The sequence below is a fragment of the Lycorma delicatula genome, chromosome 5 (assembly GCF_047948215.1).
Source record: "Lycorma delicatula isolate Av1 chromosome 5, ASM4794821v1, whole genome shotgun sequence".
NCBI classification, from domain to species: Eukaryota; Metazoa; Arthropoda; class Insecta; order Hemiptera; family Fulgoridae; genus Lycorma; species Lycorma delicatula.
Window position 1 is genome coordinate 158,919,199 of NC_134459.1, and position 24,919 is coordinate 158,944,117.

The 24,919-nt window shown below is 30.6% G+C and overlaps 1 protein-coding gene across 4 annotated transcripts in view; it reads left to right on the forward strand.

Moving 5' to 3' along the window:
- Positions 1 to 24,919, forward strand: part of LOC142325538 (uncharacterized) — a 344,160-nt gene that overhangs the window by 19,535 nt on the left and 299,706 nt on the right. Inside the window, exon 1 of one of the 4 annotated variants that reach the window (XM_075367409.1) lies at positions 23,975 to 24,198. The exons of the other annotated variants lie outside the window; for them this stretch is intronic. The gene's annotated coding sequence lies outside the window, so the exon portion shown is untranslated. Of the gene's footprint in view, positions 1 to 23,974; positions 24,199 to 24,919 lie in introns of those variants that run through there. 4 annotated transcript variants of the gene reach the window in all.

Genomic DNA, 24,919 nt, shown 5'->3' on the forward strand with positions numbered 1-24,919 from the left:
TAAACTGGAATTATATTTTAGAATTATTATTTACATGATGTTGAACAACTTTGCTCTTTTAAACAGCATCTTAAATTGCAAATTAATTTTTTTTTTTAAATTTACAGTAGGATCACTGTACTATGAGTTTTGTAATAATATTTATATTTCTAAAAATTTTCTTTTTCATATAAGTTCTGTTATGTAATATTTTAGTTACACCGACTTATGAACTGTTTTTTTTTTTTTTTTTTGTCTTCAGTCATTTGACTGGTTTGATGCAGCTCTCCAAGATTCCCTATCTAGTGCTAGTCGTTTCATTTCAGTATACCCTCTACATCCTACATCCCAAACAATTTGTTTTACATATTCCAAACGTGGCCTGTCTACACAATTTTTTCCTTCTACCTGTTCTTCCAATATTAAAGCGACTATTCCAGGATGCCTTAGTATGTGGCCTATAAGTCTGACTCTTCTTTTAACTATATTTTTCCAAATGCCTCTTTCTTCATCTATTTGCCGCAATACCTCTTCATTTGTCACTTTATCCACCCATCTGATTTTTAACATTCTCCTATAGCACCGCATTTCAAAAGCTTCTAATCTTTTCTTCTCAGGTACTCCGATGTCCAAGTTTCACTTCCATATAAAGCGACACTCTAAACATACACTTTCAAAAATCTTTTCCTGAGATTTAAATTAATCTTTGATGCAAACAAATTATATTTCTTACTGAAGGCTCGTTTAGCTTGTGCTATTCGGCATTTTATATCGCTCCTGCTTCGTCGAAGTAGAAATTCTACTTCCCAAATAACAAAATTCTTCTACCTCCATAATCTTTTCTCCTCCTATTTTCACATTCAGTGGTCCATCTTTGTTATTTCTGCTATATTTCATTACTTTTGTTTTCTTCTTGTTTATTTTCATGCGATAGTTCTTGCATAGGACTTCATCTATGCCGTTCATTGTTTCTTCTAAATCCTTTTTATTCTTGGCTAGAATTACTATATCATCAGCAAATCGTAGTATCTTTATCTTTTCACCTTGTACTGTTACTCCGAATCTAAATTGTTCTTTAACATGAACAATATGCACTGAAAAAAGTTTTACTTTTTAAAGTGTTATTGTTTTAGACATACTGTAGGGAAAGAAAGCACCTGCATGAGAAGCTTATTTTAAAACATTACTCAATTTATTATGTGGTCTATTTTATCATAGAAAAGGAACATTAACTTCTTATTTTATATTATTAATTCCCGTCTGCTAAAGGCAGGAATTTCTATATTTAAAACATCTAAATTACAAGAAGGACTATTCTGAGTTCAGCAATTCTTAATTTTCATTGTACAGTCAGTTTATGTAGTGAACAGAATAAAGCATCACTTCTTGAGTAAACTGCTGCTGTAATTTCAGTATTTAGCATATTGATGTGCATCAGTTCATATAATCAATTCACTAATGAAGGAAATAGATAACTTTTTCCTCATATTTAGTTTTCTGTGCAGGCATCACATTTAAGCTAGATGTATTCTGTTTTTGAACATGGTTATGTCATTATTGGATGTAATTTGTGTTTTATCTTAGGTCGTCTTATGCATTGCATTTGTGGTACTGAAAGATTGGGGGATTTGTTACTATTATGAAAAATGCTTTAAAAAAATGTAATAATATTACAGATAGATAATTAAAGTGTTAAATGCTTATTAAGTGTGTTGTAAATTTCTTGAAAAAATTGTTAAGTAATAATTGGATGTATACATATGAAAGAGTGCACATTTGTACATGTGCCACAATGAACTACTGCGGGGCTGCGGACAAAATCAAATTTAGAATGAAATTTTGGATGGTTTCTTTAGAAAGGTTTTATAGTCAGATTTATCAGGCATGGTAGTGAGATAAGCAAGCTGGAAAAGACACCTAACTATTTTTTTAAGTTTGCATCTTATAGCCTTTTTTTTATTTATTTTTCTATTTTGTTTTTTTAATAATCTTGTATATTGAGTTTCTCAGCCCATTTCATTAGAGAGAGAATAATCATTACATGTATTTCAGAAGTCATTTAATCAGATTAGAATAGTTTTTATTAATATTCTATTTTTATTTTGAATTAGTTGTACCTTCATACATTTATGTATCGTATCAAAGAGAAGTCTTTTTGAAAATAGCAGAAAGATAAACTTTTATTCCAAATAATTAATTGGCTTGTGTCTATTATATACTGACATCATAAAAATGATATGTTGTTAAGTACTAGATTATGAGAAGCACCCGCCAGGTTGGTCTAGTGGTGAATGCATCTTTGCAAATCAGCTGATTTTGAAGTCGAGAATTCCAATGTTCAAATCCTAGTAAAGGCAGTTACTTTTATACAGATTTGAATACTAGATCCTTGATACTGGTGTTCTTTGGTGGTTGGGTTTCAATTCACCATACATCTCAGAAATGGTCGACCTAAGACTGTACAACACCACACTTCACTTACACTCATACGTATCATCCTCATTCACCATACATCTCAGAAATGGTCGACCTAAGACTGTACAACACCACACTTCACTTACACTCATACGTATCATCCTCATTCACCCTCTAAAGTAATATCTGAATGGTAATTCCTGAAGGCTAAACAGCAAAAACCAAAAAAAGATTATGAGAAGCAGGTGTAACAATATAGAAAAATTGAGTATTAATTATTAAAAATATACACATTAGTAAACACTGCAAGAAGAATAATTTTGTCCGAGATTTTGCTTCATCACAGCTTAACAAAGTAAATATAAAAATTAAATTATCTAAAAGAAGGATAAGCTTCAACTTCAAAAAAAAAATCAGAAAAAAGGTGCTAAAAATACATGAAGCTTAATTTTTGTTCACTTGTATTTTTTGATTGAATGTAAAATAAGTGGGAAATTGCAGAAATCCATCTTTCACCATGAGAGGGGTGAAGCTCTGGCATGAGATTTCAAAGTGTTACAGACAAAAATTATTTTAATTTGGACATTGTATATATTTTTAGAATTTTTGGCAGAATGCAAAATAAGTAGATAATAGTGGAAAACTTTTTTTTTTATTAAGAGAGTCCACTGTTTCATTGACATTTTTAAAAAATTCTATTTAACTTAACATTTTTTCAGAGATAATCAAGGTTCCAGTGGAAAATATTTCATTCAGATCAGATAAATACTTTTAAAGTATTGAGTAACCAGCAGATGAAATCATCTGAACAGGATATCTACCTGAAAAGCTTAAAAATTTTATCATTTTTTCCATATATTAATATTATTTATGTGAAATTAGGTACTATAAAAGATAAAGCTGTCTAAGGAAATGGTGAAGGAAACATTTTAATTAGCATCAATAGTAAATAGAAAAATAAATTTATTTGAAAATAAAACTGACTTAAAAATGCATTTAAAAGATATAAATTAATACATTCTGACTTATAGAAGTCAGCACCAAGTTAAAACACCTATCAACAACTTATCCGTAATTTGGTGATGATTACAAAAAATTCAAGATTAAAAAAAATATACATTTTAGTGCATTTTTATACATTTAAGTGCAATTTTTTTAAATTAATTTTTAATCAAAAAGTTATTCGTAAAAATTAAGTCATAATTGTAATTTTTATTTGAAGTATAGATAGACTATGAAAAACTAAGCTATCTACAAGAAACCTGCAACATGATTAAAAGTAGAGTATTTTTTTATGTCTTATTTGTTTATCCTAGGTCTTTCAGTTAATTTTCTTGAATTTATCCATAAAATTATTTTGTATTTCAAAATAGAACCACCAGCTTTATGATTTCAATACTAGACAGTGATGTTGAAAAAAATCCATAAATCACCTACATAGACAATCTGATTTTTCTATTTAAAATATCAACTATTTAAAGAAAAAACTAATGATTTGACCATCAAAGGCGATTATTATATTGAAATTAGTTCATTTCATAAATTTTACAGCTTAATAAAAAGAAGAAAGTTGCATACCAAGTTAAGCACTTTTTCTTGAATTCTGTTAAAAGTAAAGAAAGGAGAATAATGATACATTTTTATTCACGCTTCATCTAGTATAGATATGGGATAGGGGAGAGATTAAATTTGATTGTTATTGATGAATATTTATTTTAATTTTTATGAATTTTGTGATAAAATATTGAAAAATATTCAATATGTGTTACAACTGAATAATAAACTAACAATACAAATCATTATTTGCATAAATAACGTGAATAGTATTAATGTTCTTGTCTGTCTTTTTTTTTACATTTCTAAGAAAATACTCATCGAGTATTGTCTGCTAAGAAATTTCTTTATTTTATGTTTATCATGATGCAAAGGAATTTTAATGCAGTACTTGTGAGTAATCTATAATATTGTTATGGAACATGTTTTCTTTCACATTATATAAGTTTTCTTTGTTAATTTTTTACTGAAAATCTAGTACTAAGGTAATTAAACAGTTCAAATTTTCAGGGGTATAAAATGTACAAGTGTTTTTCTATTTTGTAAACTAACAATGTAACTAATTTTTTTTGTATCTATAAGAAATCTCAGAATATTATCATATAGTAATTTTTTTAATTTCAATTTATGAATGGATGATTTAGATTAACATTTAAAGGCACCTAAATTTTGTATTTATGATTTTTGTATGTTTGTGTGCAGATACTTCTTTTTATGATTTATTTATTTTCTATGATATATGTGTAACTAAAGTTGAGGCCCAAATAAAATGTGTTCATATTCTATTGAGTGTTTGTGAGATCTTGACTAGATTATAGTTAAGTTATTTATTCCTCAACCAGATTAAAAACTTTTAGGATTTTGTCTATAAAATCTTTCTTCAACATGCTATTGGTTCTTTTAACCCAGACCTATAGCTAGAATGTTTCTTGAGAGAGATGAACATTTTCTCTGCCAACAGCAGGGTCAGTTAATTAATGGTTTACATGGATTATATTAAGGTTTGACTACAATGTTCTCTGTATTATCTGGTTTTTCTTAAACAATTTTTCATGATCATTATTATGCTGAATATCACACTGCATGTTTGCAATGGATGATTGAGATAATTTTCTATCCTTTACGTAGAATGGCTGCTTCTGTCACCTGTCCTCGTCTTGAATTGACTGCACTTCAAGAAAACAATTGCTAATCACTAGCTATTTCATTAAAGATTTCTAGTTTTCTTGAAAGATGAATCCATATGTGTTAATATACACTGATAACTGTAAAAAAGATGATTCAGTTGAGTGTGCATTTGTGGTTGATCAGGAGATTACGTTTGCCGACCACCATGGCACAAATGATAGTGTCTTAGTCTTTCATCTGGAGGTCCCAAGTTCTAATCCCAGTCAGGCATGACATTTTCATACAATACAAAAACTGTCATTCATCTCATTCTCTGAAGCAATAGCTAATGGTGGTCCTGGAGGTTAAATAAAAAAGAAAAAAAGGAGATTACATATTCATTCACCTTCTTTAATTAGTTTATTTACTTGATATAGTTTTTAAAGAAGTCTAGAAGAAATCAAACAATATAAACTATAGGTTAGCATGAAACAGATCATAGCTTAAGTAGTAATATTAAGTATTATTTAGTTATGGTGCAAATCAAAGTTTGTACATTATTGGATATCTGAGTAAAAAAAATTGAATTTGATAGCTGTTTTAAGGTAATGTAATTAAGAATCGGATCTATAAGCAAATTTTATTTTTGAAGTGAGAAAAGTTGAACAGCTGCGTTCAGTAATTTTTAACCCCTAAACCATAGTGAAGCAAAATAAGGGGGGGTTATGTGTTTCATCTGTGCTGTGTAAGTTCACAATTTTCTTGATATCTGTTGCAGCTATTGACTTCGGTTCTTTTACAGATTTATTTCTAATGTTCCCTTGAATGTTTTGAGTGTTAAATGTCATAAATTTTTAATTTTGTTTTTCTTCTTTTTAATTTTTTACTTCTTTTTTTAACTTTGAGGTTTTTTAAAATTTTTAATTTTATATTTGTTACATATGGAGAGATGAATATTCACATTTGTAAAGTAGTTTGTATATTAAGTGAAATTGTAATTGGAAGTTAGAAAAATTAACAATCACTTGGAAAAGATGGAAGTTTGTCTCATAAATGTACAGCTTAGGTCAGTGGTATAGATAGGATTAAGTAAACTGATATTTAGAGAAGTTGAACAATTACGGGAGGATGGTAAAAGCAAAGATGATACGGGAAGTGCTGATATGCCAGTGATAGCAGATACAGAGGAACAGACCTGATTTTAGGGTGTGACAAGCGAGACAAATACTTTAGGTCAGGGTTTTGAGGATTTAACGATCTGATTTAAATAAATTGTAAATAATTTGTGAAAATTTATCTTTATTTTGTTGCACCTAAGTCCAAAAATTTATTTTTATCAGGCAGATGTTTGTGTGTTTATACGTATGATGGCCTGGATTTGGTCTTATAACTTTGGACTGCGTTGACCAATTTTTTCAAGCTTGGTGGACAGATATTACCTTCAGGGGTAAAGAACCTATTAAATTTTTGCAAAAATTTGAAAAAGAGATGGGAGTATTTTGGCTGAAATAAAATTTCAAACTTTTACTGGGGCACTTTACCAAAAACTTTTCTTACAAAGGTTTAAGTTTTTTTTTATTGAGATCGGAAATTGGCAAAAATCTTTATTTAATTTTTATCTTCCTCTCCCAAATATATATATATATATATATATATATATATATTTTTTTTTAGCTATATCTTGCTTCAGAAAAGAAGTCGGTGGGAAATTTTGCATCAGTATTTTCTACATCAATAGGCCTTCAAATCATTTAATGGTGTGTGGTAACAAAAATTTTTGAAGAAATTTAAAAAAAATTATTTTAAATTTGAATGCATCTTGCAAGTTACACAAAGCATTAAAAATGTAAAAATTCCATTAACAGCCCCAAGGCTGAGTCTTCAGAGGTTTATCTAAAATATTAATTCATTCCTTAAAATCAGATGTGGAAAAATAAACAAATGATGCAATAATGAAACCAGGGCTTGATTATAGGATCATCTTTTGTTTAATTCAATCAAAATAAAAGAAAATTAAAATATTTATAAGATTGCTAAAATAATAATAGTAGTAACTAAATACAAATTGACAACATTACTAATAAAAATCACATTTAATTAATGAATAACAAAATGGTAATTTGCTGCATAATACAGTAGGCAACTTTCATTCGGATTCGAATACTGGATCTTGGATACGGTGTTCTTTGGTGGTTGGGTTTCAATTAACCAAATACCTCAGGAATAGTTGACCTGTAGAGGACTACACTTCATTTATATTCTTATACATCCTCATTCATCCTCTGAAGTAATACCTTTACGGTGGGAGACTATACAGAAAAGAAAAGAAAGAATCCCGGTTCTGTTAGTAATCTTTCTTGTAATTCACTTTGAACAGCTGATGCACTCTCATTACAAAATTGATAAACAAAAATTGATAAACATGTTCCAGTATCAATTTGACAATTAAAAATACATTTTTTAAATTTGGTTTGGGCTTTGTAAGTTTACAAATAGAATTCAAATTTTAACTGTTGAGCAACTATTATTGCCAACTTAATAAAAAAAAATTCTCAGTTGAGTTTTTAAATCAGTTTGAATGTAGTTTTATTTTTAAGATTAACTTAACTTTTAATTGTCTAATTGTTTGATATTTTATTTTATTTTTTTATTTATTTTGAGTAGTTAATTTGTTTTTGCAAGCTTTTTTAAATATTAGTAATACTTATGGTTTGATTTAAAATTATCAAAATTTTCTCTTGATATTTTTGCTACAAAGTAAAGTAAATCTATTTCTAAAATAAAAAAAAAGTATGATTTTCGATTTGGCCTAATTTATGTTAACAATTGTATACGTTTACAATATACGTTAACTACTTATATATGGTTTTGCAGGTTACATCTTTCCAGGCCAGACGAATGTACAATCACCAGTTTTGTCCTATAATTTGTCTCCTAAGAATTGAGGATAGCCTTGTACTACCTTTTAAGCAGAAATCAGACAAAATTAATCGTAACTGTGACTCAAATACAAAGGATTCCTAGCTGTATGTTATAATTTTTTTGTTTCTTTACTTTCACCAGTAGAGAATATACTGAAATTATTCCGTTTCTTTATGAGGTATGCTGCGTATATGAGACATATCCAGAAAGTAAGTTCCGTTCCTTCTATCCCGCTGCAGAGCTGCGATCGCAACTCTTAGCTTACGCGCCGCATTCTCGCATTCGTTGGCTTTGGATAGATGCGATTACATGCAGTGGTAAATTTGTATTAAACCTAGTATAAAATATTCAAATCGATCGAGAATCCTGCCGATTGCGAAATTAAAACGATTATCTGATTTTTGAAGAATAGAAATGTCAAACTACCTGATATTCTTGGCAAATTAGTGAAGCTTACAGTGAAAATATAATGAGAGACAGAACGGTTAGAAAGTGGGTGGAGGTCACAGTAATGTGCATGACTAACAAAGGAAGGGCACTCTCAACAATGATTCGGTTTCTCGAGTCGATAAATAGATTAAAGAAATTCGACGGTTTACCATTTGTTCGGTATGTATTGAGTTCCCTGAAATTCCACGAATAGTTGAGCATGAAATCGTAGTACAAAATCTAGGTTATCAGAAACTTTACACTCGTTAAGTGCCGAAAAAGTTGAAGGAGGTTCCAAAACCGAGCGATTACTCTGCTGTCTTTTCTTAATCGATATGAACATGAAGTTCACAATAATTTTAGCTAAATAATTTCTGGTAATGAGACTTTGGTCTTTCATAACACCGCAGAATTCAAGCAGTAGTCTATGGAATGGCGACACATAACTTCTTTGAAAAGAAGTTCAAAACCACCATGTTTACGCCATTGCGTAAAGTTGCGTTATTTCCAATGAATTCAAAGCTAGGATTGGGTCTTGTTGTTTGTTACAGGCTTGGTAAATTTATTGCTCCCTTTTGTTTGGGCTTGTCATTTGTGTACTCTTAATAGGCTTGCTTTGGTTTTTGTTTTCGTTTTCGACACTTCTGGCGCCGGCCAGACTGTCTGTTTTTGTCATCTTAATAGTGACCGCGTGTTCATGTCACGCATTATTTACTGCCTTCACACACACCCTTTTTCTTTCGTTACCATACTAATACATGCACACATCTCTTGTCTTTTACACACACTCTCTCCTGTCCACTGCCTAGTTTGTTCGTTTCCCCTACTTCCACCACGCCACCTTTAGCATTCTAGTTCTGATTTTCAAGTTGTTCGGATGCACAACAGCTGGTCCTCCAGCCTGGAGGACCAGCGTGCGTTTTTTTCTCTCTCGCTTTGTGTGTTAATACTAGTTCGTTAAATCGTCTAGTTCTACTCGTCAGTGTTTTCGTGATTTCACAGTTTTCTATGTTCGTTTTTCTGATAAGTTACTCTTCAATTTCCGTAGATATCCACTAGTGTTGAAAGTGGTTCGGTTCCTACAAACCATCTTGCAATTGTCTCTCCCGTATAATGTTTAAATACTTTCGTCGTCGTCTTCATACTCTCATAAACGTTGTGGTATTTCTCTGTCGAAATATTCTCAAGTTCTACCCGTCAGTGTTTCGTGATTTCACCGATCTCTATGTTTTGTTTTGTCTCGTTTCTTTGTTAAGTTAATCTTCAAATTCAGTTGATCACGTCTCTGTTAATAGTGGTTCAGTTGCTACAATCCAGCCAAGTTTATTGATGCAGAATCTCTCCAATCTCGTTACTACAAATCTGAGACGCTCCGTATTTCTCAATTTCTCAACAACGTTTCACCTCTGTATTTTTGATACGCCATTGCAGACTACGCCTAGGATTAACTGTATGTATTCATGTGTACTTTCATTCCCGAGTTCATCTTTTGCAAATATTTATGTGTAATTAAGGCAAGTTCAAATTATTCATTATTTATTATATTAAACAGTTATGTTTTTAGTAAAATCAGTGAAATACTCAATTTATCGTACATTTTGTGTTTGATATTCAAGATTGTCTTATACAACATTTTCTTCATTCAAAGTATAGTCACGCAAGGTGGCTTAGTTAAAGGTTATGTTAACATTTTTCATGTGTAGCACATTTTATGTGTTATTAAATGCCAACTATCGTTATTATCAAATCTACTTGTAATTAAATACTACCTCAGAATTATAGAAAACATATGTGTGACACAAACATTCATGGATATGAATGTGTTGGTTGATAATATTTCATATACATTTTAGCAACTTTCAAGAATGCTTTCTATTGTATCTCATTGACTCATATAACTGCACAAACTTCTGATTTCATTTGGAAAATAACAATTTCATTGAGACAATTATACTCATTCGACAATAATTATTTATAATTTTATTTCTTTGTTTATTTTTAAGTACTAAAATTTGTTATTCAAACTTCTTATATTTCACATAATTTCAATGTGTTAGATTCTTGCTGTTATTAATAATTTTAATCGATGTTAAATATTGTTTTGCTCAATCAAGTATTATACTATTTTTTACAAATTAGAAAAAAGAAGTCATTAACATGAGAATGGCTAAGAAACTCAAATATTTTCAAGATAGCTTACTTACTAAAATGAACTCTATTTATATGATTACTTATTACAATTTGATTACATTGTAATTAACTCTTTTTTATACTGGAATTATTGTAGTTTATTTTTCTAAGTTATTATTGTAAGTTATTTTTCAAATGACATTTGTTCATTGCTATTTTTCATTATTACAGAATATGTCAGTAATGCAACAGCTTTCCATTTACACTATATTCATTTATGTTATGTTAATAAGTAAATAATTGTAAAAAAGGTGTTTTGTTCTTTTGTTTTGAGGCTTTGTTAATTGTAGATTTTCAAAATGATTATTTGAAATATGTATTTTTATGTATTTGTCATGTATTATTATAACTGATATGTTGATTCAGCTGATATTTCTTGTATAATTTCTGTATAGAATTAATTTATGTTTATTTCATAATTTCGTTCAATTTTCTAAGGTTATGATTTAAGAAAAGGTTAAATTGTTTTTTCTCTAATTAAAGTCCAATTTCCCCCGTTCAGCCCTTCGGGACCTCGGGAATTTTAAGGTTAACGGTATGTAACTTCGGTTACTACCAATTCTCGGAAAGTGCAGGCTAAAGAAGAATGAAGAGGTCATCGGAAGAAGAAGAGGGAGAAAAAGAAGATGAAGAAGAAGGAAGACCCTCTACTCGTCCCAACATCACGGACTGGAGTCCGGAACAGAGCCCAGCAGAGATGCGTCCTGAAAGGCAGCCATAACAGAAGTGGATGAAGAACTTCTACACAACCTCTCCTTTAACACTTACAAGTTAATTAAAATAAACCAGCAATTGCGACTCCTCCGGAGTAGGGGTCGCATTGCTCCCTCCTGATAGTTAGTGCCCCGTTGTGGCGTATTCCTGCTAGCCTATGAAGCGTTAGCACCGAAAGGACTTCAGTGGACGGTCTGAAGGGGAATTACGTCGGGAGGACAGGTTTCATAAGCCTAGCCTTCCGCGGTCGGCCCATAAAATGGGTTCGATAAAGCTGGTCTAACAACGGATTGGAATGCAATTAAATCCGTCCTTAAAATACTAAATAATAAACAAAACTTGAAAAATTAGACTCGCCATTTAAAAATAAACCTTTTAAAAAAACACGCCCGATTAGAATCATCCAGCAGCAAGGGACTCTGTTCAGGTTCTGCGATTTGTAGGTAGAAACAAACTCCCGCCAACTTTGCATTCCATTCCAAAGTCCAATTTCTTTTGGAAAATACGAGCTGTGTGTCATTTTATTTTTTATTTTCCCCAACACAAAAAAAAAAAAAAAAACAACAGGAGATGCCGTGCAATCCAAAACAAGAAGAAATGCTACGCGGTCGTGGGGTTTTGTCGCTTCCGGAAAGTGCTCTTCCGCTTGTTGATGGTAAAACTCAAAATCTGGTTGAACCATTTAACTGGGGGCAATTGAAGCATCCCCTTGTAGTCTTGACTAGGCGCCGAGTAAGTACACTTCTCAAGCACAAGTGATCCCTTTCGCGTCAGTACGATGACAGTACTGACGCGAAAATGAACTAATAACAGTGTTTATCTTCACTGGTAGCGTCGCTGTTTGAGGAAGGAATAAAAAACTGTAAAGTACATGTAAAGATAAAGTAAAGATATGTAAAGTACCTTAGGAATGGTAGAAATTATGTAAAAAAAAGTAGTTTTAAAGTATGCTCTTTCATGCTTTAATAACAAAACGGTACTTACTTTAGAAATAAGGGATAGTTTTAAGTTTTATATAAATTTTGGGATTGCTCAACAAGTATCGTAACCAACTTTTTAAAAATATACTTTTAATTTTTTTTGCATCTGAATCTGAAGCGATGAAAATACATGTTTTTGTTTAATTTATAGTTGTTTTTTTTTTGTAACCTAATGTTGACAAACCTAAATGATATCAGTGAATTAACAATATCTTGCTAGACTATAGTTAATTGTGGTTGAAGTTGACAGTCATGGTTGAAGTTTTTTTTTTTTATTTTTATACAGTTTTCAAGTTAAATAAATCGGTTTATAATATGATTTGCGATAGTAATTAAGGTTAAGGTATAATTTTATGCGTTATTATTGTGTTGGGGCGTGGTTATTAAGATTTATGTAAATGTCAGGGAAATCGATTAACATTGTATGTTTTCCTCTGTTCCACTTTTTTTTCATTTTGTTTATTTTATTTATTTACTTTTTTAATTTTTGTAAACATGCCTAAATAATATTAATGTGTAAACATTAAGTTCTACGTATTGTTTTTTATTTTGCGGATGTGCGCACGTACATTTGTTGTCAAGTTTTTTGTTATTTTTTTTAATAGCTTACTATAAGGAAAATTTAAGATATTTATCGTAGCATAAAATCTAGATTAGGTAATAAATAAACCGGTTAAAGAAGTGGAATAGCTAAATAAATGTTATTATTATTGTTACTAGATAGGTGTCAGTTTCACTCTTTTGTTCAACATTATTAATTAATAATAATAACAATAATAAATATAATAACAAATACAGGTATGAATAAACTCATAGTGTAGCTGTTGTTACATTAAATTTATTATTATATGCAGAGATAACATTTTTGATTTTTAAATTGTATCTGAAGGTCACTTAACAGGAAAAAGCTTGGATTATTCTATCGTTTAACCTATTATGTAAATAAAACTAGCTTTGCGTTCAATATCTGTCTTACAGTTTGTCTTAATGAATAGAATACTTTTTTTGTGTAAAATTTTACAATTTGTACTTAGGTGCTGATATTACCTAATAAACGTATATTATATTATTATTGAACATTAAATAAAAAAGATATGTATCCGTTTACAAACAGTTTTCTTCTCTGAAAATGTTTGTACGCATTACATTTTGTTTTATTAATAATAATATAAAAAAAAAATTAAACGTTTATTAATAATTTAGGAAAAAAGTATAGAAAATTTAGTTAATTTATCAAATTTTAAATTGGACGTGTTTGATAACGTATAGTATTTTTTATTCTCAGCATTTCTGAGGAGATCATTAATTTTTTTTTGGTACGTTTAACAATATTTATAATACCAAGGTCGTTCGGAAAGTTGTCGGCTTGACACAAATATATCGCAGGCCTACGAAATGACTATAATATTTATCTAGTATGATCCTTTAGATGGCGTGTTGCGAAATTTCAGACTGTGTCTAGTTGCTTTGTTTGTGGCGATTGAGTAGAACAAACAAGTTTTGAAATTTTCTGAAAGGAGTATAAAATTAAAATTCGAGCTGTAATAAAATACTTTGTTTTAAAAAGTTTAACACCGACGGAGGTTATATTCCACTTTAAAGGATTATTTTCCTTCATTTTCGACGGTAAAAAAGTGGGCTGTTGAATTTAAAGGTGGTTGTATGCGCATTCAAGGTGATGAAGGTTCGGGACGCCCAAAAACCACTACGACCGACGAAATCGTAAAAAAATCTACAAACCTGTAATAGAAACCCCGTCTTTGTCACCACTACACTTAACACAGTGTTTTGAGCATGAAAAAGCTTTTCTTCGTTGGATTCCGCGTTTGTTAATAGTCGGCAAAAACCGCCTTTAACTGAGCAACTTTCATTGGTGTTTAGACTTTTTAAACGCGATTCCGTTAAGTTTCTTCGACGCTTTATAACAGTAGATGAAACATAGACATTACACGCCAGAGACCAAACAGTGGGTAGGTGGTAGGGAAAGTCCACCACAGAAAGAGTCCACAAACAAGCAGCTAGAAAATTGCGTCTGCAGAAAAAATCATGACTACAGTTTTTTTTTTGAAATTCTGTAGTGTGGTGTTCGTAGACTGTTTGGAAAAAGATAGGAACATCACTGAGGAGTACTACACTTCACTATTGAACAAAACTTCATGACCTACGCTTCGAAGTGCTTCTACATGGGTCGTTTTTCCAAATTTTGCTTCCAGCGATTACTTCTTTTTTCTTAAACCTAAAGAAATGGCTCGCTGGACAAAGATTCATTTCAAATGATGAGGTCAAAGCTGAGATAACAGTTTATTTTGCAGAGTTGGATAAATATTATTATAATGAAGGTATTAAATAGTCGCTGGTTTATATGTATCGAATTGCAAGGTTGAAAAACGTTAAAAAATAAAAAAAAAATTCTGCGTTTTCTTTGCCCGGCCTAGAACTTTCCGAACTACTTACGAATAATAATGGAGATAATACTTTTGATGAGGGTTGATGATAATAATAATAAGAAGAAGAATAACGACAAGGATCTACTTTAAGACGCAGCAAACCGTTGATTATTGTAGGATTTCGGATACACTGATGCGATAAAATCATTTGTATTATCAAATATTTGTTATAAGCAGTTGCCTAAGGCTGTTTTTTAATACAATGATTCCTATGTAAGATTTTGTTTGTACATTAGTAAAAATATAGAGTGTTGACTAATGAAAAAATACTGATCTGGAATCTTCAGTATATTCTGCTAATAGTAACCTACTTCACTACGTTCAGTATGAATAGTCTACAAATTGAGGTACCGAAGTAACTTAATATAGACAATAACTCATAACATTTACATAGACAAACAAAACAGTAGTTATGAATGAGAAAAACAAATGAGTAGACTAAAATTAGCGTGTAATTGTTTTAGTATATTAACGTCTCGCATGAGTCATTCGAATTTATATTCTGTGAATGTTTTCCTGAATCAGCGAGCCAAAAAATTATAGTTAACGTCGTTTTTTTGTAGTTACGGGATATTCTTTATAAACACTAAATTTCTTCCAGATCTCTTCTGTTCCCTTATTAACATAAGATAAAAAAGAATAAACCGTTTTTTATAAGCTGTGTATAGAGAACAATTAATAAATTTCTGTTTAATTATTGAAACTCAACAATTTAAATTTAAAAATTTACAATCTTTTTCTTTATTCCTGAGGCCTTGTACTAAAATGCCGAAAGCCGAAACTAATCTTAATTACTTAAAAAAAAAGAAGAAATTACTCAGGACGGCTGTAATTTATGTTGGAAATTTCACTTCTACTTAGTTTTAAAAACGATGATCTTGAAAAATACTTCAATCAACAAATAATTTTTTGCTTTATTAACTACTGTGTAAATTTCCCAAATAATAAATGAGATTAACTCAAAATAGAACAAATTTTAAAACAAACCATACACGTAGTGTATCACGAAGTTTTCTTGGGACTTACATAAGCTATTCTACTCGTGAAAGTATTGGAAAAGTTCATGTAAACGTATGTCGTAAAATGCTTCGTTTGCCAGTTACAGCTGGTGAAAAATTTTGCTCGGTTTTCTGCTGTCCCCGGTGAAATAAGGACGTACTGATATTTTTAGGACGTTAATTAAGGAATAGATTTTAGCGATTTCTTACGGTTTTTGACCTGAAAAATAGAATAAAATAAGTTCCAGAACCGTACCTGCTGTGGCTTTTGAAAAATCTGGAGTTGACCAAGAGATTATGGTAAAAAACCCTTTTTTTATATTTTATGTACAATAACTTGGTTAAATGGGTTATACACTAATAAAACTTTTAAACAAAAATCACATAGAATTTAATTCTGAACAAAATGGTATAAGATAAGCTTAAGAATAAAAGAAAGAAAAGTCGGAAAAATTCGAATTTTATTTAGAAATAGTACGAAGACCGAAGTACCTTACACGTAACAGTTTATAATAAATATTAAAAAATGAACCCGCCATTTTCAACAGATATCTTGGCGCGTTTCTGTACTGTATTTTTTTGTTGCTCTTTTTAGTTCTTCAGGATAGTCCTTAAGTCGCTCAGCCACATACATAATGCAGACAACTATTTCCTCACGAAAATGTATTTTTATTTTGTACATAGTACTTTTCATACATCCACAAACGCAAAAATCTAATGATGTTAGATCAGGCGATTTTGGTGACCAGGAATGTGGGCTTTCCCGACCAATCCATTTTTCAGTGAAATGATTTAAGTGAGTGGTAACGGCACATGAGAAGTGGGGAAGGCGTGCCATCGTGCTGAAAGTATACTTTGCGTCTCAACGCTAGAGGAACACTAATACAGTATCGCGTGTTGTTGATCAGCTGTTGTTATTTTATTGCTAACTTTGAAATAAAAACCTTTCAAACAATTTATTGTATTTCTCTCATTAATAAAAAAAATATTATCTAAGTAATTTTTATTTTACAATTGTTGAGTAGTTTCCACTTTTGTTTTTTAATTTTTAACAGTAAATCTTGTTTTTACAGATTTTTTACATCATCAAAAAAAAATTTGGCTTTTGTTAACATTAAGTAAGGACTTTGCTGACAAATGTAGTAATTTACTTATTCTAAATAGAATTCATATCTTTCTAACTTTTTTCAGAATTAAATTCTTTAAAAGTTATGTTTAAAAATTTTGTATTTATTACCCATTTAACAAAGTTATTGTACGTCAAACATAAAAAACAGGGGGTTTTACCCCAGTTTATTAGTTTTCATCCCAGATTTCTCAAAAACTACTCTAGATACGATCCTGGGACCTATTTTATTCGGTTTTCAGTTCAAAAACCATAAGAATCACTAATTCTGCGTCTTAATTAACGTCCTAAAAATTTCAGTACGACCTCATTTCACCGGAATAGCTGAATCCGAGCGAAATCTTTCACTTGTTGTAACTCGCAAAGAAAGCATTTTAGGACATATGTTTATATGAAATTTTTCTATTATTTTTACGAGAAGAAAAAGTTATGAAAGTCCCGATAGAACTTCGTGATACACTTTCTAAAACATTTTTATTAAAATTCACTTACGAGATAGTGGTTCTGAAGCCAGATTTATTTTTCCGTTTTGCATGACATCCTTTTAAATATTACATAAAAGGACGCAACCTTTAGAATGAGGTCGTATAACTTGCACACGGGTAAATTTTACGACAGGTACTTTATTCGTTAGATGGAAGTACTGTTTCTCAAGGTTAGCTAAACGTAGTAGTTCAAATAACTATATCATAAGACCAGTGTAGTTTCGGTATACAATCAATCCTGTATGTTGTTTCAGTTAAGGTAGATTAGCGTATACTTTTATTTTACAAAATAATTTAGAGTATAAATTTTTAAACTGTTTAGGACGACTTAATGCTGAAATTCCCTTATTATGCAGGTTCCAATAAGTCAACAATATTTGAGTTTCTATTAACCGCAGAAAACCTGTATCGTAGGTTTTCTTTGAAATTTGATTGTAAACAATTAGTGCACTTTCTAGGCTAATTTTGGAGTTAAATTTCCATAAATTATTGTCATGAACTGAAAGAACCTACTGTAAAATATTTTACAGTACTGACATTGATTTTTTGTTGATGAAAGTGAGATCGGGATGCTGGATCGTACTTGTTTTAACGATAACGTCTGGTTTCATATGTACGGGCCTTAGAATAGTAAAAACAGCGGAATAAGGAACGGTGAAAATCCTTTTACTATTCAAGAGGTATAATTTTTCTTCTGTAATGTAATAGTGAATTTTATCGTGACTTATCCCATAGTTTACTGTAGTCTTTGAGAATAACGAACTAGGATATTGGGTTCGTCGGCATCCGTGGCGAGAGTGGTAGCATCTCGGTCTTTCATCCGGAGGTCCCGGCTTCGAATCCCGGTCAGACATGGCATTTTCACACAGGCTACAAATCATTCATCTCATCCTCTGAAGCAATACATAACGGTAGTCCCAGAGGTAAAAAAAAGGATATTTGGTTCAGCAAGATGACGCTATCTGTCTATTGCTAATGAAATATATCCACATTACAAGAATTTTTTGTTCGTCGATTGATCTCTGAAAAATCCTCATACACGTGAAAAAATGATAATTAGTATCTGGAAGTGACATTTGAAACATTATTGAACATTAATAGGAAAAGTAGTCTCAAATGTCATTACACCGGTAAAAAATGCATATAAGGTTTTGAAAATCACTTGCAATATATATTGTGAAATTAAATCGATGTGGACTTGGTATTTTTGTAATTTCAGTCCTATATTATGAAAACAGTTCAAATATATATTGTCATTATTCGGTTGTATAAGCCTTTTTGAAACAATCTGTAGTTTATAGGATTTTCCTTTTTAATTGAACTCTATAAATTAAGTCCTCTGCAATAATTTTCAAACTAAAATATCTCCACATTTTTTCCTTTAATTTAAAAATGTTTAGTTACAATTTCTTTATGAACTTATCGAATGATTCTTTCTGAAAAATAAAATATAAAACTAAAAAAAAGATCCTGTCTTAAAATTTTGTACGTATATTAAATACTATGAGAAATAAGACACTTTTCAAACTGGCAAAACCATTCTCAAGATAATTACAGTTCCGTGCCAGATTTACAAAGGAAAGTGAAGATTGAAGTGGTTTTCCGTTATCTTTTGACCCATCCAAATGTACGTTTGCATATCACCTCGTCAAGCCCACCGAAATGCAGAAGACATTCACTTCTGTAACTCACATCTTTTTTCTGTTCACCATAAGGGCTAGCTGTATAGTAAACATCGTTAATTATAGAGAAAGCAACTCGGACTTTTTTGTATCAATTTTTTTAATGCGTACCGACGAAAGAACGATTATGACAGATAGTGTAAGCAACAACAAATTAAGATAGTATACTCCTTCTGTCAAGAAATACATACATTGTCTTTAATTAGTAGAATATACAAAAATATTATCCAATAATAAAGTTCATTGAAGCTCTAATTATTTTACAAGCAGAATTTCATTTAAAAACTTTATTTAATTACGAATCTATTAATTTGCGTCATGCATAATAATTAATATAAAATATAGTAATTATTTAGTTCAATAAGGTAAGCAAAATATTAGGATATTTTGCTCAGCTATTATGATGCACTCGAGTCGTTGCTTCCAAAATATCACTGCCAAAATAATGACGCACAGATTTGCAGATCCCACATTTCTCGACCTACATTCATCTTAAAGTTATTCCCCCTCTAGATTCTTCTCCACTTGTACCCATCCTCGTCGCGCCGTATCAACATTGAGTCACCGCATTGTTATGTATTTAAAATAGAACGTGAATTCTGTCGGTGAGAAATACTATTTTTGTTTGTATGTGTGTGCGTAAACGTCTGTATGTTTGGGTTTCAATTTGATACAAAGAATTTTTATAATTTTTTAATATGTTTTGGAACGGTTGTACATTCCTTTAACTAATTCTTAAGTAAAGTAAAATAAAAAAAAAAATAAAAAATATTGTCGACTGTGTTGGCGAAGTTTCCTGACTTAAAATTTAGCCCTTCTTCCTGTAATATTGTTGAAAATGATAATTTTTATTTGTTTACTTATTCTCCGTTTTTATTTACGTTAATTTATAGTTTACAAAAGTTTTATAAAGATTTTTTAAATCAATTAGCAAAAAATCCAATCTGGGCATATTTTCAAAGTCTGAAACATGTGTAAAACGTAGAAAAAATTCCTTAATTAAAATTTTTTGGAATACCTAAATGAAAAATTAAAAGAATGACCTTTACTCTAAGATAGAACAAAAAGTTATTTCAATCCTTTTGACTCTTAGTGTATTAAAAAACTTTTATTCAACTAACACCGCATAAAGAGGAAAAAAATCGACAGTTTGAAATGGTAAAAAAATATAAAATTGTGAAAAACTATTTTTTGTTAGCGGCATTTTTCAAGAGGAATTTTTGAACGTATAATCTTTTAAAGCAATTAAATAGCATACACGAGTGTAACTTTCACAACTCCAATTAACTTCCCATCTGTAGTATCTGCTCAAATCTTTGCCATCCGTTCATTCGATTTTTCAAAATATTTTCACTAATACGCAACGTACCGTGACAGATTTTATGATTATGGGTTAAATTGGTGCTAATATATAAAGGTAAATAGATACCAACACGTATTTGATAAATATATACAAAAAACTTTAAGCATTTTTGTAGTCGAGAAAAGGGAGGAATTTGAAAAAAATCTGATGTGGAATTTTTTGTATGCCTATTAAATTACATTTACACATTTAAAAAAAAATAAAAGTACATAAAATTTTATTTCATTAAAAATTTCTATTATTTCATTTTTTATTGAATTATTATGTAATTAAAATTACATAATAATTCATTACCCCTTCATCGTAAATTATTTTTACGATGAGAAGTTAATCATTATTAATAAATCAGTATAATTAAATTTTTAAAAAAAGTTACAAAAAAAAGGAGGTGAAGTCTGATGCGAACCGATGTGCCTTCCCGTAAGAACCAAATATTTCATTAATTAAACTTTTATTTGGCTATAACTCTGGAACCAATGAAATAAGTACCACTTATGATATATCGTTTTAAAGCTCTCAATGAGGGTTTATTACTGCAGTTAAGAAAAAGTCCAAAATATATTTTTTTATTTTGGGCTTTTTTTGGACGATTTCAATCGATTTTTCAGTCGATTTCAATCAAAAGGATAGGTGCACAACTAGATGTTATAACAGTCTTAAATCCAAAATTCCAACATCCTACGGTTAATTTTTTTTGAGTTATGCGAGATACATACACATACGGACAGAAGTCACGCCGAAATTAGTCATAATGGATATTTCCGTTAAAATCTGGAAACCGAAATTTTTCGCGATCATAATACTTCCTTTACTTCGTACAAGGAAGTAAAAATCGGGGAAAGGCTAATTTTTGTGAAAATAATAAAATGTATTCTGTAACAGCTGGAAAAGAAAAAATGCACGGTTGATCCTTTTTTTAAAACTTCTTCTCTTTAACATAATTTTTGCTCAATTACTGAAACACATTTTCAGATAAAATTTCGATACAGTATATAAAAAACTTCAGTATCTCTAGAATAGAATTAATTTTTTTATATACAACTTAATTTTTTATTTAAAATATCTGGAATATCTAAGAGAGTTAAACATAAATTATTTTTAATTAATAATTATTACTATTTTTATTTATAGTCGCATCAACAATTAAGGTCATTTAGCCAATCATCAAGATTACCGGTGAGTGTAACTGTGTAAATGTGTAACTCCGGTGAATGTATAGTCTTGATAGACTACAGGCCGCCCATTCCTGAGACGTATGGTTAAATGAATTTCAACCACCAAAGAATACCGGTATCTACGTTCTAATATCCAAATCCGTAAAAAAACAACTACCTTTACCAGGATTTGAACCTGAGAACTTTGACTTCGAAATCAGCTGATTTGTGATGACGAGTTTACCACTAGATCAAACTCGGTGGGTTATTAAGCACTGTAATTGAATAAATTAAAATAAGTTAAAAAATTAAAAAAAAAAAACTATGCTTTTATATACAGTCGCATCAAAAATTACAGTCATTAGCGACTAAAGTAACACTACATGATCATAAACAACAAAGAATAAATAAATAGACAAGTAACAACAACAAATAGAGATTTTTTTTGTCTTCAGTCATTTGACTGGTTTGATGCAGCTCTCCAAGATTCCCTATCTAGTGCTAGTCGTTTCATTTCAGTATACCCTCTACATCCTACATCCCTAACAATTTGTTTTACATATTCCAAACGTGGCCTGCCTACACAATTTTTTCCTTCTACCTTGTCCTTCCAATATAAAAGCGACTATTCCAGGATGCCTTAGTATGTGGCCTATAAGTCTGTCTCTTCTTTTAACTATATTTTTCCAAATGCTTCTTTCTTCTTCTATTTGTCGCAATACCTCTTCATTTGTCACTTTATCCATCCATCTGATTTTTAACATTCTCCTATAGCACCGCATTTCAAAAGCTTCTAATCTTTTCTTCTCAGATAGTCCGATCGTCCAAGTTTCACTTCCATATAAAGCGACACTCCAAACATATACTTTCAAAAATATTTTCCTGACATTTAAATTAATTTTTGATGTAAACAATTTATATTTCTTACTGAAGGCTCGTTTCGCCTGTGCTATTCGGCATTTTATATCGCTCCTGCTTCGTACATCTTTAGTAATTCTACTTCCCAAATAACAAAATTCTTCTACCTCCATAATCTTTTCTCCTCCTATTTTCACATTCAGTGGTCCATCTTTGTTATTTCTACTACATTTCATTACTTTTGTTTTGTTCTTGTTTATTTTCATGCGATAGTTCTTGCGTAGGACTTAGAATAGAAATTAAAATACTTAAATCAGACAAACACCACTAAAATGTATTCTTCATTCCACTGTAGGAGAGGAACCGCAACAGACGTTTTATACCTTCTTTCAGATTTAGTAGAAATTTCATATCTGAACCCAGGTCTAATTTTTGTCGGATGGTTCCAAAGATTGGGCAATCAAAGAGCAGATAGTGCACGGACCATTTGACCTTGCAAGCCTCACAGATCTTGTGAGGAGAGCCAAATATATGAGCGTGGTAAGCCTGGTATGGCCAATCCTTAGCCGAGTTAAAATGTCTTGGTCTCTTCTGTTGCTCGGGGAAAGAGATTTCTCGAGCACATTCTCCCGGATGTTATTTAATGCCGCGTGAGGACTCAGCAGTCAGAATCTATTCCACTGAGTCCACAGTTTTATACGGACTAATCTCATGAAGTCTCTCTCTCTCACATGTCGATTGTAGTCGGATGCCATTTATTGCAGCTCTCTTGGCAGCCTCATCGGCTCTCATCGTACGTTTAAAACGATTTTGAACATACGATAAATGATGAATCCAATTTTTGTGGTCTTGTCATAAAATAATGTACTTGTCGTTACTTTACAATATGTCAACTTAGATTTTATTTATTTTTTTTTTTTTAGACAAATGAACTAAAAGTAGAACGCGTTTTAAAGAGAAGTACATTAAATGAATATCTAATTATTCCATCATATTAATCGAGAGTGTTTTGAAGGGGGAATAAAGTGCTCGCCCTAATCCATCCTAGTGATAATTTTCTTAGCAGATTTGAAGAATCTGCTAATATAATATTTAATATTAAATTAATATTTAATATTCAATTTAATATTCACATGATAAATGGTTTTCTCTCAAAAGATTATGCTATTTTTTATTTATTATTATTCACCAAGTGTCACGGCGCAACATGCAGCGATGGATGACTGGTATTGAACTAGTTTAATAGATTTTTTTTTTTAATTTTATACATAATAATTATAATTTACATGACTAATATTTTTAGCTTTGCCTGTTCTAAATATTCTTATTTTATTTAAATTTTAAACAGCGCAGTTGCAATTTAAATGCGCTTTTTAAAAGTGGTTTACGTTTAATAAGGTTTATTTTCATTAACGTACAGAAGAACGTATGCGTTTTTATGAAGTAAGCATTGTGCGGTATTCGATTCCTTGAGGGGCAAGAACCCTTGGTCGCCGCATTTGTTGTATGTATTATTAGCTACCGCAATATATACGTTGACATTCTTCCCGGCGTGCGGCCGCCGGATTCACAGTTTCTATTTTGAAGGTTAGGTTGTTGGATATTACAGTAGATGTAGTGTGGAGACTGTGACGCCCGGAGTCAAGCTTTCATTTTACACGCGGGCGAACGTTGCACGTTTTGTCGGCGCACGTTTCATATAACCCCGTTCGGCCATCTATAAACCGCTTTTCTTTTTTAAAGAAAAGCATTTTTTTTTGCTTTCAGCGGTTATTTTATTTAAAAAAAAAAAAACGTAAGGTTATGAATTGTGTTATTCAACCATTATTTATTAGTGTATTTATACTAGTAATAATCTTTTTTTCTAGTTGTGTGCATAAAATTAGATCGTTTCTATGATTTTGTGATGTGGAAAAGATAAAAAAACTGTCAGTAATTTTATATCGATTTTATTTATTTTTATGACATTTTAAACAGAATCGCCCAAAATAAAAATAAACTAGCAACATACAAAAATTACAGTTATAATTATTATGCATGTTATAAATATAGTTGCATGCATCTGTGTGCGTACGGGTGTGCGTGTGTGCGTATAGGTGTGTGTGTATGTGCGTAAAGTAAAAGTAATACACTGTAAGTTTTGCTATTATTATTTTATAGATTCTATCATTCAAATCAATTTATAATCGGAGGTGATCATCATGAAAGCAAAGGCTTGAGCGATGGATACCGGACCGATTAGATAAAATTATTTAAAAGTTTATCGATTATTATCGTCTATAAAAATCAATTAATATATTTATTTATATATTAAGCTATAAATTATTCTATAATTACTTAATTATTTACCTATTTATTTCATTTTTTTTAATACTTTTGTAACCCTAAAAATCTGTTTCTTCTTAGTTTGAGTATTTTAATACCATGAACCGAAACAGTTTTTCTTCTTCTGTATTTTACTTTATCGTTATTTCTTTATTTATTGTGATTTATTTTTTAATGATTTAAAAAAAAAT